The sequence below is a fragment of the Manacus candei genome, unplaced genomic scaffold, assembly GCF_025592945.1.
Source record: "Manacus candei isolate 608988 ecotype Guabito, Panama unplaced genomic scaffold, ASM2559294v1 h1tg000014l, whole genome shotgun sequence".
Taxonomy (NCBI): Eukaryota; Metazoa; Chordata; class Aves; order Passeriformes; family Pipridae; genus Manacus; species Manacus candei.
In genome coordinates, this window is record NW_026138062.1 from 70793223 (window position 1) to 70806921 (window position 13699).

The 13699-nt window shown below is 38.4% G+C and overlaps 1 protein-coding gene across 7 annotated transcripts in view; it reads left to right on the forward strand.

The window, feature by feature from the left end:
• Positions 1-13699, forward strand: part of NRIP1 (nuclear receptor interacting protein 1) — a 106939-nt gene that overhangs the window by 38599 nt on the left and 54641 nt on the right. The gene's annotated exons all lie outside the window — the stretch shown is intronic.

The window sequence follows — 13699 nt, forward strand, 5'->3', positions numbered from 1 at the left end:
TTCTGTGGCAAGGGACCATCCCAGTAAAATCATTATTAGATATTACATTGCAGTGGCTTGTAGACATGTAGCATCACTGTCATTTTGTTCGGATCTGCTCCCTTGGTTCCCATTTCCTAAATCCTATTTTTCTTTGATACCAGGGAAGAATTCCCTGAGTGTTGTCCAGTGATTGCTTATGTATATGCACTTTGGTTTGTGAGTAATTTTATTCACTTGAGTAGCCCCACTGTCCTCAGTGGGCCTACATGCGTGCCTAAGAACTTGAGAATGCTGATGAGCATAAAGAATACAATTTGGGCATGTAATGGTTGACAAGCAGTTGTTGTTTTGTTTCTGGTCTCTCCTAGGACTCATTTGCATTGCCTCCAGTGGCAACTTTTTGAGTGTTTGTAGGGAAGGTCTAGAAGCTGGAGGCAGTCATACCAAATCCCAACCTGCAGAACTTCTTGCATATCTGTTGTAATGGCACGATGCAAGATGTATTTTTCTCTTTTTTTTTTAATAAATTCATGTGTTGCTTGACTTTATTTGAATACAGCGTTGGTCTGTGTAGCACAGTTTGAGCATCTCCAACAAAATAGAATAGAACAAAGTGAAATCCTTATAAAATATATGTGCTTTTTAAATCTAGGTGGTTTGGATTTATCCAGAATCGGTGTTTTGGAAATAAAGGGAAATTAAGATGATATCCATTTTTTTCCCCCATGACATTTTCCATTTGACTTTTCAGAAAAAGAAGTCTAGCATTTCTGTAGTGCATCTTAGTTGTCTGAGCAATTGTATTTACAGAAAAGTTAATTGTGTTACTTGCTGGTCTCAGAATCACTGAGATAGGCACTTTGGAATTAAAACATAATTAATTAATTAGCTGCTTAAAACTTGAGATTGTTTTGATCAGCAGCAGATGGTCTCTTATACAGCTTAAACAGAATTTAGTAGACAGTGGCTTTTGTGGCAACAGGCTTTTAGAAATCTTTCAGTTCTTCAAAAACAGTTAAAGTAATTAAAAGCTTTGTTTCAAGATTGTTGCCTCTGTTTAAAAGCAGTTCTGTTTAGTCAGAGTTGCAGAAGCTTAAGCTGTAAACAAGGATGTTGCACCAAGTATTCAACTTAGTAACTAAGGTAGTTAAGTTAAAGATTTGAGAAAAACATGTTTATCAGTGTATAGGTGGCTGGTAATCCTGGCACGGTTTGCATTCCATCTTCTGTTTCTAACCAACATTAGAAAACAGTTATGTGCTACGTCTTGGTTATTTTTTTGGAGTGGGGAGTAGGTTTGTTTATTGGTTATAAGCACTAATTGTAGAATACCTGTGTTGGTATACCAAGTTTGCATTGCACACATAAATAGTTTTAATGTGGAATGCAGTAGTGTCTTGATGAGAGGTTTATTTTTGTCACTGGAGTTAGACTGCTTGCTTTAAGTCAAGAGTTCTGGTCTTTATTAGGCTGGTCTTTCTGCAAAAGAGTACTGCTTTAGAAACATAACTGCTGGACTTGATGCTGTGTAAACCTTCATGAAGTGGGAGAGAGGGATGGAATGCAGTCATGCTTAAGGTGAGCTTGTATCAAAGGAAAAGTGTGTGTCAGTGAACTAAAGTTTATAAATTATGTCCTTATTTAAGTCTGTGCAAGTCTCAGGAACTTCAAAAGATGCAAATCGTGAGAAGCTACAGATGACAATTAAAAACTAATATTAAGTGTAACTATGTTGTGAAAAGAATAAGGTGGTGACTCATTGTGAGCAAGGTTAGCAGAGGCAGCCTTTAATTGAGGAGAAATTGGTCACTGTAAACCAATTATGTCTTATTTTTAATGATGGGTTTCGGAGAACAGCAAATGAGTGTAATATGATCTTGGCTGATAACATGTGCTTTTCTTAGTGGATAAAAACCTGAAAGCCTGAGGATATGAAGCTGCAAACAGAAGTTTCACTTTTTTTTTTTCCCTCACCCTCCTCTCTCCTCTGAAGAGGAAAAAGTAGGCTGTGCCAGTGGAAGCAACTTCACTTTTTTTTTTTTTTTGTGAAACTGATTAGTGTTTGAACATATTTTATCACTGGGGACTAACATAGTTCTTCCATTTTGTCTGCTTAGGAAATTTGGTAGAGGAGTTGGTAACTTGCAGGGTAGAGAAGCGTCCCTTGTTCTTTCTGTAGCTTGGCATTTAATATTTTACAGCAAACTTTTAAGTTTAACATATTTGAACTTGTACTAGATAGGGTTAATAGGCTAGAACAAAAGGTCAAAGCATAAGGCATTAGGCTTAATTAAGGGAGAGCAAGAGTGGCGGGAGTATGTGACAGTTAAATGGGTTTCCCACAGACTAATGTCTGTTACAGTGCAACCATGCCTCAACTTAAGTGGGTTATTTTGTGCAAAGGGCAGCAGTGATTAGCAGTTTGACATGCCAGACGTTTCTGGCCAATCCCATCTGTTTTAGAGGTTAAAAAGCATACCTTTATGAGCTGATAGATTGATTTGTGTGCCCGTCTGCTAAAGATTAGAAGTCCAAGGCCGATGCTGTAAATGCCAGTTATAGAATATTGTACTTTCTTAGTTGCTCTTTGTTTAAACTGTCAACTGTGGTGTAATGGGGCTAACAGCTATAAAAGTGGCTGTTCAGCACAGGGAACGCGGCGGGGCTGCTGCGGCGAGTGTTTTGAACCAGAAAGGTCTGGGAGGAACGTTTCCTCCTTCCTTGGGTTTGTTTTGAATGCGAGCCTGTTGGCTTTGGGCGTTTTGCGGTGCTTTGCTTGGAAGGGGAATGTGGCTTTAGTGCACTCCTGCGTAAGGCTCACGCCTCTTCTTTATGGCTGTCGCTGTTCTGCGCTTGTCCAGACGTTACCTGTCTCAGCACGAGCAGTTTTCCACTTCCAAGCACAGCTGGCTGGAGGAGAATTTTGGTACTTGAAAGGTTTCAGTGTTTGTCTGAACTCATTATGCTGTCTGTATCCTTCCTGCTCTGTTGTTGAACTGGGACAATACATGCGTATTCTTATTGTTTTTTCTTTGGAGCTCTTACTTTCAGGATAGTCTTTCTGATTGTGTCATGAGGTTGCCTTAGAAGCCTAAAATAATATAGGTAGCACAGTAAGCCTTGACTGTGTTTCTCGTCATCTTTATGACTTTACAAAGTCAAAGTTACATTACTATTAATATAAGACTATTAATAAATCGTTGATGCAATAAAACTGTTTTTGATAATGTTCAAGGTTCATACATAGTTGAAGGTGATTATCCTATTTTAAAATCAAGTAGAGGTCAGACTGTATTGTAAGATAACTGACTGTGGCCCAAATGATATGTGATAGCTTCAAGCCCAATGACAGTCTTCCTCACTTTAAATAAATACATGATTTAAAAATAAATTGTTAACTAAACATGTATTTTGTGGTAACATGCTGATTAACTTCCGTTGTGTTTTGTGAAAAGCAGTGAGATATATGCACTCACTTAAAAGTAGTGCTTAAAGCTCTCATTTTTAAGACATTGTTTAAGTTTTCCCTATTCTCTCTTTCTCTTTCATTGAAGCAGTGACACTTGTAGCTAAATGTAACTGAGACATATTAGAGACAAATTAGCATTTAGCACCTTGCATTTAACATTCCAACATTAACTTTTAGAATTAGTCACCTGTTAAAAGTTTCTTGGTTTTTCTCTTTGCAGACATGGTTATCTTTCCCTTGCTCCATTTAAAAGTGGAAGATGGTAATGACTTGCTATTCATACTGCAAAGACTGCTCCATGTACCTGAGCTATACTTTTGCTGTAGCAGTTGTGACCTATTCCTGAAGAGATTTCCTAATTTGTCAGTAACTTGTCTTCACCTTATGTAGCTTTGTTAGAGCCACCCTAGTTTTTCTTTTTTCTTGTGAAAATCTTTTACTTATGTTTGAAATGCCTAGAAATATTTTCAGTGTCCTTTAAGATGAGCAAGGCAACATCGTTATCTTGCAGTTTATTTAGTAACTTGGAGCTGAAATGGGCATATGCAGCATCATGTTCTCTATGGAATAATATCTATTTAAATGATTTGGATCTAATACATATTTACATGAAAAAACGTCTTGCCCTTCTCTGTGGGGAGAGAAGGTGAACAAGCATAAATTTTATAATACTCATTGCTTCTCTTGCACTAAATCATACTTAAATTGCAGAAGGCTGTTGGCTTGAGAGTTGTGTAAAAAGTGCTTGGCTAGTAAAGTAAGGTGCAGGGAGATTTATCTAATTTAATACAAAGAAAATATTGTCAGCTGCAGTGCATTGATATGGGACTGCCTAAACCCAAAAGCTGTACTTCAGATTTTTCTATATATTTGTAATAATTTCATTGTTACAATACGCAAAATGTAATCCTGAAATGATCCATTAGTGCAGCATGCATGTATGCTCTATTTTGGCTAATTTAATTGCTATTGATTATACCTGAACCATTATCTAATGTCTTGGGAATGGGATGGACTCTGTGTCTGCTTTTCTACTGTTCCAGGGTAGAACATGCTTCATCAAGTTTCTTGCAACAGTCACTGTTAAAAGTTTATAATAGCTGTTTGAGCGTTATTAGCATTTCCCACTCTTAAGTGTGGCACGGATCAAATAATAAAGGTTTTCATGTAGCACACTAAAAGTTGTACTTAGGACTCAACACAGGGCGTTTTCTCCCTGTATCTTAAGGATTTAGTTCTAGTCTTGTTGATGAGAATGTAAGTCTAGGCAGCAGTTTTTTTGGGCTGGGACTTACCTGTGAGTCTGCACAGTTCATGAAGTACAGTGATGTGGAATCAGTATGGTGGCTTCTCCTCTGTTGTTCCACTTGCCTCATAGGATAAATCTCAACAAAACTAGTCAGTTTAGTGTTGCAGAGTGTAATGGCACTATACCAAATAAATACTCAGTAGTTGTCAGTGATGTGGATGCATTTTTCAAAATTATATTTGTTGTGCTTTTCAGTTAGAATATTATAAAAATTTTGCGGAAGATTCATGCAGCTTAATTGGCCATTAGGCATTAAAAACAATTCCAAAGTGTCCATTGTTTTCAACTTTGAATAGTCTTCAAAGAAAAAAAAAAAGAGCACTCTCAGCCTTTGGTGTTTCAGAGGATTTGCTTTTTTAACGTAATTTATGAAAAGGCAAGTACTTGGTTGGTATCCCTGACCCTTTGCAAACTGGGTTAGAAAGGATGCTGCACCATGCTTGTGTGAACTGGCCGACTATGGATTTCTCCTTACTTTAGATTTCCATACTCTTTGACCTTGTAGTTGTCGACTTTGGTCTGGAACAATTTCAAAGTCATGTAAATGAATGTAATTAAGGTATTGCTTATCATCTTGGAGAGTTCACAATGATGCTTATTGGCTAGAAAGGTTTGTTTACTTAATATGGAAGGTTAATATAAGGTTAAATTTCACTGTGTAAAATGGCTTCATAATGTTTTTATTTAGCAGCTGAAGAAAATAGTGTTTGAAAAGGCAAATAATAGTTTTATTTGACCTCCATGTGTTTCCTGTAGCTTGCATTATTGGGAAAATTTATCTTCATTGCATAGTCTTATTACAGTTTTTTTTTCTCCTCCTTTTACAAAGGGAACCTCTCAGAACTATTTGTAGGTCTTTGTATATTAAAGGAGCTACATTAAGGAAGGAAGTGCAAAAATATTTGACAATAATTGCTATAAGTAGTCCGTCCACTTCTACTCTGTCTTTTGTTCCCGCTCTCTATTTTTGCACGAATTAGATTCACACTTTGTTCTTTGGTGCTGCTTTTGTCTTTATTCCCACTGCTGCCAAAATACAGTGAAAAAGCAGCAGAAAACAGCAGGGAAGAACATCAAGATACTGGTTTCTGCCTTTGTTTCTCAGGCAGCAGAAAGAACAGGGCCTAGGCCTCTATTTTCTTGTCAGTAGCCTTCAACTTTGTTTGACTATAGTTGTTTTGCTTATCGTCTATGGAAAAAAATTGCTTTCCTGAGTGTGGGTGGTTTTTTTTTTCTCCACTCAGGAGTTTTCGTAGTTGGCAAAAAGGTGAGTGTATGAGAAGTGTCCTGTTAAACAGAACAAAAAGACCACAAAAGAACTTTTCCCCACACCTTTTTCATCTTCTGTTTGTGACAATTTTTGTAGGAATGTAGCTCCCAGATAGGGAAGCAGACACCTCTGATGGAGTGGGGTGTCCAAGCAAGGGTGTTCTGCCAATCCTGTACTGGACTGAGTTTGGTGGGAAGGACTAACCTATGTGAAACTTGGACACAACTCTTTCTTCAGAGCTCTTCTGGAACCATTTGGGCAACAAGGGCTGCTGACTGTGTTGGCCTTATTTTGCAGAGTAGTTGCTTTTGTAATTTCTTTCTCATCTAACCAAGACTAGTGCGTGGGCTCCTTGCTGTTGAGGTAGCTAACTTTCTTCTGCTTACTCAATTTTTCTGTGCTAAAGTAACTGTGCAACGATGAAAATATGCTTTAAACACTCATTAATTCAGTGAATGATCTCATTTGACTGTTTCTAACTTTTGGAGATACCCTGTAACTCAAACTCAAGAGCACACTTCCCCTCCCATGTTTGCAAGAGCTGAAGGTTTCAGCTTCTGTCCTGTGCTTCCTAACTGTGCAGATAGGACAATAGCTTGATTTTTCTTGAATTTATAATAACAACCATAACTTAAAGTGATTTCAAGGTGCTTTCAGAAGATAGATAACTTAGAACTGATTAGGTGATATTTCACTTAAGTTGTGGGTCGATCAAATGTAATGCTTTTGTGGAGTCCTCTCCTTGGTTGCATGTTACTCCTGTAAACCCTTTTACCAAAAGACCTCTTTTCTTAATAGAAATCTCTTGGGGGGAAAAAAGTGTGTAGCTTTTTCTCTGTGCAGAAATTCAAGATATTAAAGAACTACGACTCTGCAAAAGTTTCACATGGGCAAACTATTGGGAGCTTAAATAAAAGTAAAACTCCCAGTAAAGCTTGAGGCTTTGGGACCAGGGGAGGTGGAGCACCACAGATCAGTGTGAAATCCTTCACCTTGGAAATTGGAAGGAATGGTGCTGTTGACTTCATTAAGGCCAAAATTCCACCTGAATTCCAAGATCACGTGTTAAAAGTCCTAGAACTCCCTGAATAATGTATCTCTAGAGGTGTGTGGTTATGAGGTGGAAAGGCAAAACCAGCTGAAAAATCCCATTAATCTGCAACTTTGGGTCCTATTTATGGAAAATAAGGGAAGAATCTATGCACTTTTGCCATTCACTCTTGCTTTGCTAACAAAGAGCAAACCCACTCCGAACTGCTCAACAGTGCAAACAGTAAGAGTGCAAAATTTCTTGAAGAAAAATTTCCCCTTGCCTCTGGAGGTTAAGATGATTTCTCAAGAATCGGTCCTGATCCTCTCAACTTATTGGTAATTTAAGTCTCTGCTACCTTAAGTTTTATCCTGCTACAGAATAGATGCAAAAGGAACATTTAATAAACTGTGCTGATAGCATTTTGTAACCTCTTTGCACTCCCTCACATAGGGTTTAACTGTCGAGATGGAAAGATAACAAGGTTGTGTAGAATCACATTTACTGTTTACTGAACTCTGGCTCTTGGATTACAATAGCAAACATGAAAGTTTGATCATGTTTTTTGAATATAGCTCTTGAACACAGCTGTCTTAAGTGCTTGCTCACAAACTTTTTTTTTTAAGCTAGTTTGTCATATGCCTACGGCTGTCTCAGCATGCATATGACCAAACTGGTTTTTGATCTAAAATGCATAAAAGGTCACTTTGCCAAACTTTATCTTCTGGACCTCAAGTATTACCATTAGTCATTTTCTGCTGTGAATTTCCTTAATGGAAGAAGGGTCTGTTCAGTGTGCCCTTCAGGCTTTCCAGGCAATTTCACTTCTGCCTTGCCCTTCTCTGGTTTTGTTTTCTGAGTATTCTAATGTGTGACGGGGAGATGAACAGTATTTGGACACTATTTTTGGGGTAATACTGAGTGTTTCTGATTACAGGGCTGTATGGTTCCCCTAGCTCTGATGTCTTGCCTAGGTAAATATCAGCTTTATTCTGTCTCTGCAAAACTTGAACTTGAGCATTAAAGCAGGTCTTAAAATATCCTCTTTGTGCTGATGATCACGCTATTTCTGTGTTTCCTACCTTATGACTTTGTTGTTATTTTTTGAGAAAAATGGTGCATGCTTCACAAGGTACCAGGAGCACAAAAACAATCAAATTTCCTCTGTTGTGGCCTTTTGGGGATATCGTAGGCCATTGCTGTTCTGCTTCCTAAGTAGATTTAGACCCTCAGATATCAGTTACTCTTTTGGATAATGGATTGTATGAATTTAACATACAAGCATGCTCGTCTCCTTTCCCTGTCCTCTGTAAAGGTCACTGTACAGGAGGGAAAGTTGAGTCATGGGCTATAAACACTTGTAAGTCTGCTATCTGATCTAATTTTTGTTAGCTTATTGCTTGGTGCTGTGGCAGGTGGACTTCGTCAGGTTTATCCATGGCAGTGCTGCTGACCGTGGTGACCTGTTCCATCCCTCTGCAGGAGGTCCCTTCCCTGTAGGGGAATGGCATAAGTCAGAGTGTGTTGTCACCTCACCTGCTGCCCTTCCTTCCTGAGCAAAGAGAGTTACTTGGAGATGCAGCTGTTTTATGTGTATTTTTTTTAATTTGTAATTTTTTTTTTTTTTAATTAAAAAGCTTGCCTGTGTCATGTGGAGATCATCTGCAGGATTCAGAGAACTCCGACAAGATGTCCTGGATTATGGAAATAGCAGTGGTTGTTTAAATAATTCAGGAAAATAAGATATTGAAATATTTCTGAATGTTGCAGTATCAAACCCATAGATTGGAGAAAGACCATGGGAAGGGCACGTGACAACAGGTATAGTAGGGCTGGTGATACTAGGAACATCAAATACTCTTAAGAGTAGGAGGGAAACAATGGATGGGAACCATTTTTACAGTTTTGAACACTTGTCTTCTTCCCTGGGGTGAAGCACATACCACGGTTGGCTTTTGGGGTGTTGTCAGTTTTGGGGCTCTGTTGTTTGTTTTTTTTTTTTTTTGGTTGGTTGGTTTTTAATCCTGATTTATATTCTCTAATTAAGCCCTCTGTCAAATGACCTCATACATTCTTATTTGGAAGAATTAAGGAAGAGGGCCATCTTATGATGTAATTGAACTTGTGGTGATGAGATTTACTTGTAGAAATTTGGGGGGGGAAATACTGATAGAAGTTCGGGGGAGGGAGGGAGAGTTGTATTTATTTTGTATGCTTTCAAATCTTTTTGATGGGTGAGAGCCTTTACTTTTTCTGGATAGAACTGGTCTCACTTGGGATGGATTAAACGTGGAATTTCGTAATGTGTCCCTTCCAAGTACCCTTTCTGCAAAAACTGTGTTTGGAGGCTTCTTGTCACTTGAAAAGTACAAATAATGCAATACTCTTCAGTTGTAATAAATAAAAATGAGATGGAGAAACAAAGACATGCTTACCTTTCATCCTGCATAAACAGCTTTACTAATTAAGATAAGGGCAAATATCCTTACTATTCTCGTTTTTGGTTTAATCACTAGACTATATTAAAACTGTGCAAATAGAAACATAATTCATAAACTCACTTTCCTGAATTCTGACTACCCCTGTGTGCACTGGTGCTGGTGTGTTCCAGCAGTGTGTTCCTGTATTTGTTATTTACAAGTAAGTTGCTTAAGATATGTAGAGATTACTGATAATTACTAAAATGAGATCACAGAAGAGAAGAAAAAAGTGTAATATCTTCAATATGCCTTTATTAACTCTCCTTGGTTACCTTGTGTGTGCTGTTTAGTCTTTGCAGATTGCTCCTGTGTAATCTGTAGAAAACATTTTATTCTGGAGATGTGTAAGTGGTTTGTTGGAGGAGTTCAGTGACCATTACACAGCCAAGAGATTTGTCTCCTGTTGGATTTGACCTGCACTGAATATTTTGATACCATGTGGTCTGTGGGCACAGCTTCCTCTCAGTTTAGAAGTGCTGTTTACCATGCCTTGGGACTACACATGTAAACAACAGAACTCTGAACTTAGGTCAACTTGAATTTTGGTCCACAGAAATTGCTCATTGATTATCTTATGTAAAGTAAATTCCTCTCCCCACACCACCTTTTAATCACCATTACATCATTTTTCCCAGCTGTTTGTAAGTGGAATAGGAAGAACTGGCTTAGTCTGAAGCAACTTAATTCTTAATAGTTCACACTGACATCAGTAGTTGTCTGAAGTCTCTGAACTGAAGTTTCTGTTTCCTTTCAAAATGATGTGTGAGGTATACAAGCTTTCAGGTGCAAGACCCTTCTAAATAAAAGTATATAAGCAGACTTTGGTTAATATTGTCACATTTGTGAAGTGGCATAGGTAAAGCTGTAGAAGTTGTATTATATCTAGTAAAGAGAAAACTGCCAGAAGGTTTAGTTATGTACTTATACTATAAAGTCTGTTGTGGGTTTATTCTGTTAGAGATACTGTCAAGCCTAAGAGGATGAAGGCAGGTATGCTGTTATACTTTTTTTTTTTTTTTTTGTGAAAGTTGGGGAACAGTGCTGTTTTTCCCTTCTTTTTAAGCCTTGCAGCATTTAATGAGGTGGCTTACTGTCATCTACTGTGACAGAAAGTACATACAATAGCATGCATGCTGTAGGAAGTTACGGCTCTTGCCCTGTAAGTGCTGTGCCCTGTTCCTGTATATGAGGGTGACTCTCTCCCTGCGTTGTTATTATTGCTTTTAGTGGAAAAGGGTGGGATGCAAACCTGTGGCAGACTGACTTCCACGTCCTTGCTGCCTCCAGTAATGGAACAGACAGGCTCAACGGGGATATCTGGGCAGAGAGGGTAAAAAGTATCCAAACTTGAGTTTAAAAATTAATCTAAGAAGGACATACTAAAAATAGATCAGAGCGTGTGAACATATACGTATGAAAAAGAGAACATTAAATATTTTGGTCCTGAAAGAGGCTTTTTAAAGGGATAGCACTGTGCATCTCTCTCAACATGCCAAATTGCATGTTTCTGATGCTTAAAAATATTCACTCTGGTTCTGAGGGAAACCTGTCCTGGTTTGCTTCCAGTGTTTTCTGCACTTCTTGTAAGCTTTGACACTGTGAGAGAACATCAGATTAAAGTGGAACATGCCTAAATTTAGGGGAAATAGCCCTACTGCCTGTATAAAGTGAGCTCTTTTTTAGAGGTAAAGGTTGATTTTGTGACCAATTAACGCTGATTTTCATATGCTAACTAACACTTATTTTAGTTGTTCCTTTTAACAGCTAAATTGCAGCAAATATGCCTTTTCCAAGGAGGACAGTCTGTCCCTTCGCTGTACCATGCACTGATTCCAAGGGGGCTAGTGTGGAAACTGGTGAAACTGTACAGTCTCTTGTGGGTTGATTGTTTGGTTATTGTTGTTTCCTTTTCCTGGAAGGAGTAGATTATATCCAGGGAACAAGTGATTCTACCCCCCCAAGTCTGGCTGTGGTTTTCATATGCTAATGATTGTTCTGTGATACAGGAGCACAGAAGTGGTAGCTGAAAATAGCACTCCACTGTGTTTTGGAGCATAAAAACACATGCACACACTAAAACAGGGTAAGAATGGGACTGTTAACATTTTACAGGTGTGGGACTAAAGTGTGTGGAGTCTTAAGTAAGACAGAGCATCCAAAAAGGAAGTCTGTGGCAAGAGAGCCATCCCAGGGTCCCACAGGCTTGTGCTAGCATTCCTTGAGCCTAGCACTGATAAAACACTTTGCTGTAGCTGCATGGAGGCTTTATTTAACAAAAGGATACTAGAAAAGATGCTTACATAGAACTAGCAAGAGTGGTACTATCATCTTGGCAGTGCATTGCATGAGTTTAATCTGTGGAGCAGGCAGGGAGAAAACTAAGACTAGGTAAGACAACAGGTAACCCTCTTACCTTAGTCTTTATTCAGAAACAAATGGAGTAAATAATCTTATTTTTGTTTTTTTTTATGTTTTTCTCTCTTCTTGCTAGACTTGGAGATTAGAGGGCAACAAGAACCTGACCTGTGCTTTAGTCTGAGGAATTAGAGTGCCTCTCTTACTTGACTTTGTCATATAGAGGTAGAAACTCTGTTACCTGTGTGATGGGTGCAGTCAGGATTCAGTGTTATCAGTGGTTGTTGTCTAACCTTTGCTAATCAATTTTCATTTTAAACCAGTGTCAAATAATGTGAGATTTTGCTTGCACAAAGGATGCCATAGCATATGTGAGGGAAAACTTGGGCATATTCACTTAATTAGGTATGGAAATACAAGAGAATAATAAGAGTGGATCCTTATGTATACAGACCAAATACACAGATTGATATTACAGCTTAATTTCACTGAGCAGGGAGGTCTTATCCCTGGCCCATCCATGCTGCCACTTCACTGGTACAAGCATAGGCTGTGATATTACCCTGTTGGGAGCAGTTTAAAGAGGTGCAATTATTTGTCTTATTAAAAACATAAATATTTGTGCCATCTTCATTTCCTGAGCCAGCTTACTGCAGGATGAGGAAAGAGAAGTAAAGGAAAGCAGAGGACTGGAAGTAATGATCTTTTTAAAATTTATTTTATTGCTGTCTCCTCCCTCAGTAGGCTCACCAGAGCCTGCTTGCAGATGATCAAGAAGAGGAGCAAGAGATAGATTAATCAAAACACAAATATATATGTTAGATGATTCTCTGGACAAATAGACTGTTTCCTTCTAAGAGATTGCATCAGTGTTGGAAGCTTTCTGGTTCCCCTCCCCTCTTTATTTTGTCTTCCTTTTCCTATTTTATTTATTTTTAGCAATTTTCCAAAGTAAAGAAAACACATAAGCAGGTATTTAAGTATAGGATCTTTTTGATTTAGGTTTCTGAGATACTATACTCTAGTTTTGCTAAAGTAAGTTTTATTAAATTAGAAGCCTGACTCATGTGCCACATTCCTTCATTGTAAAATACAACTCTACTGTGGTTAATAAGTGACTGTTCTAGCCTAGTGTTTTATGAAAAGGCATATATTGCTACATTAACTTCTCAATGCAATTGTAATCAAAACTAATTTAAACAAACAAAAAAACCAACTCTCACAAACAAACATACGAAAAAGAATTTATTGAAGAGCACTCATTTCAATCTTTAATCTGTGCAGATGTTGTTTGCATTAGGAATTTCTGTAGGTAATCCTTGTTCAATATGTAGTGTTCCAGAGCTTTGCTTTGCAGGCTGCAGGAGATCTTTCACAAAGTATTGGTGTCCTTCTGTGAATGCAGGAGCAGAAAAAGCGTGATGGGAATTTCCAAATCAAAAAAGCCTTTTGAAAAGTCTCAATAGGTTATCAGCATTTCGTTGAGCGAAAATACTGGAATAGATTCATAGAATATGTTGGGTTGGAAGGCCCCCATAAGGCTCATGGAGTCCAACTCCCTCCTCCTCACAGGACACCCTAATGCTAAACCACGTGACCAAGAACATCGTCCAGATGCTCCTTGAACTTTGGCAGGCTTGGTGCTGTCACCACTTCCCTGGGGAGCCTTCCAGTAACCGACCGTCCTCTCAGTGAAGAACCTTTTCCTAATGTCCCAGTGGGCATGGGAAAGATCTGCTCTAGTTTGTAATTGCTGGGAGAGTCACCAGGCTTTCTCCCAGTCATACTAGCAGACTGTGGTGCT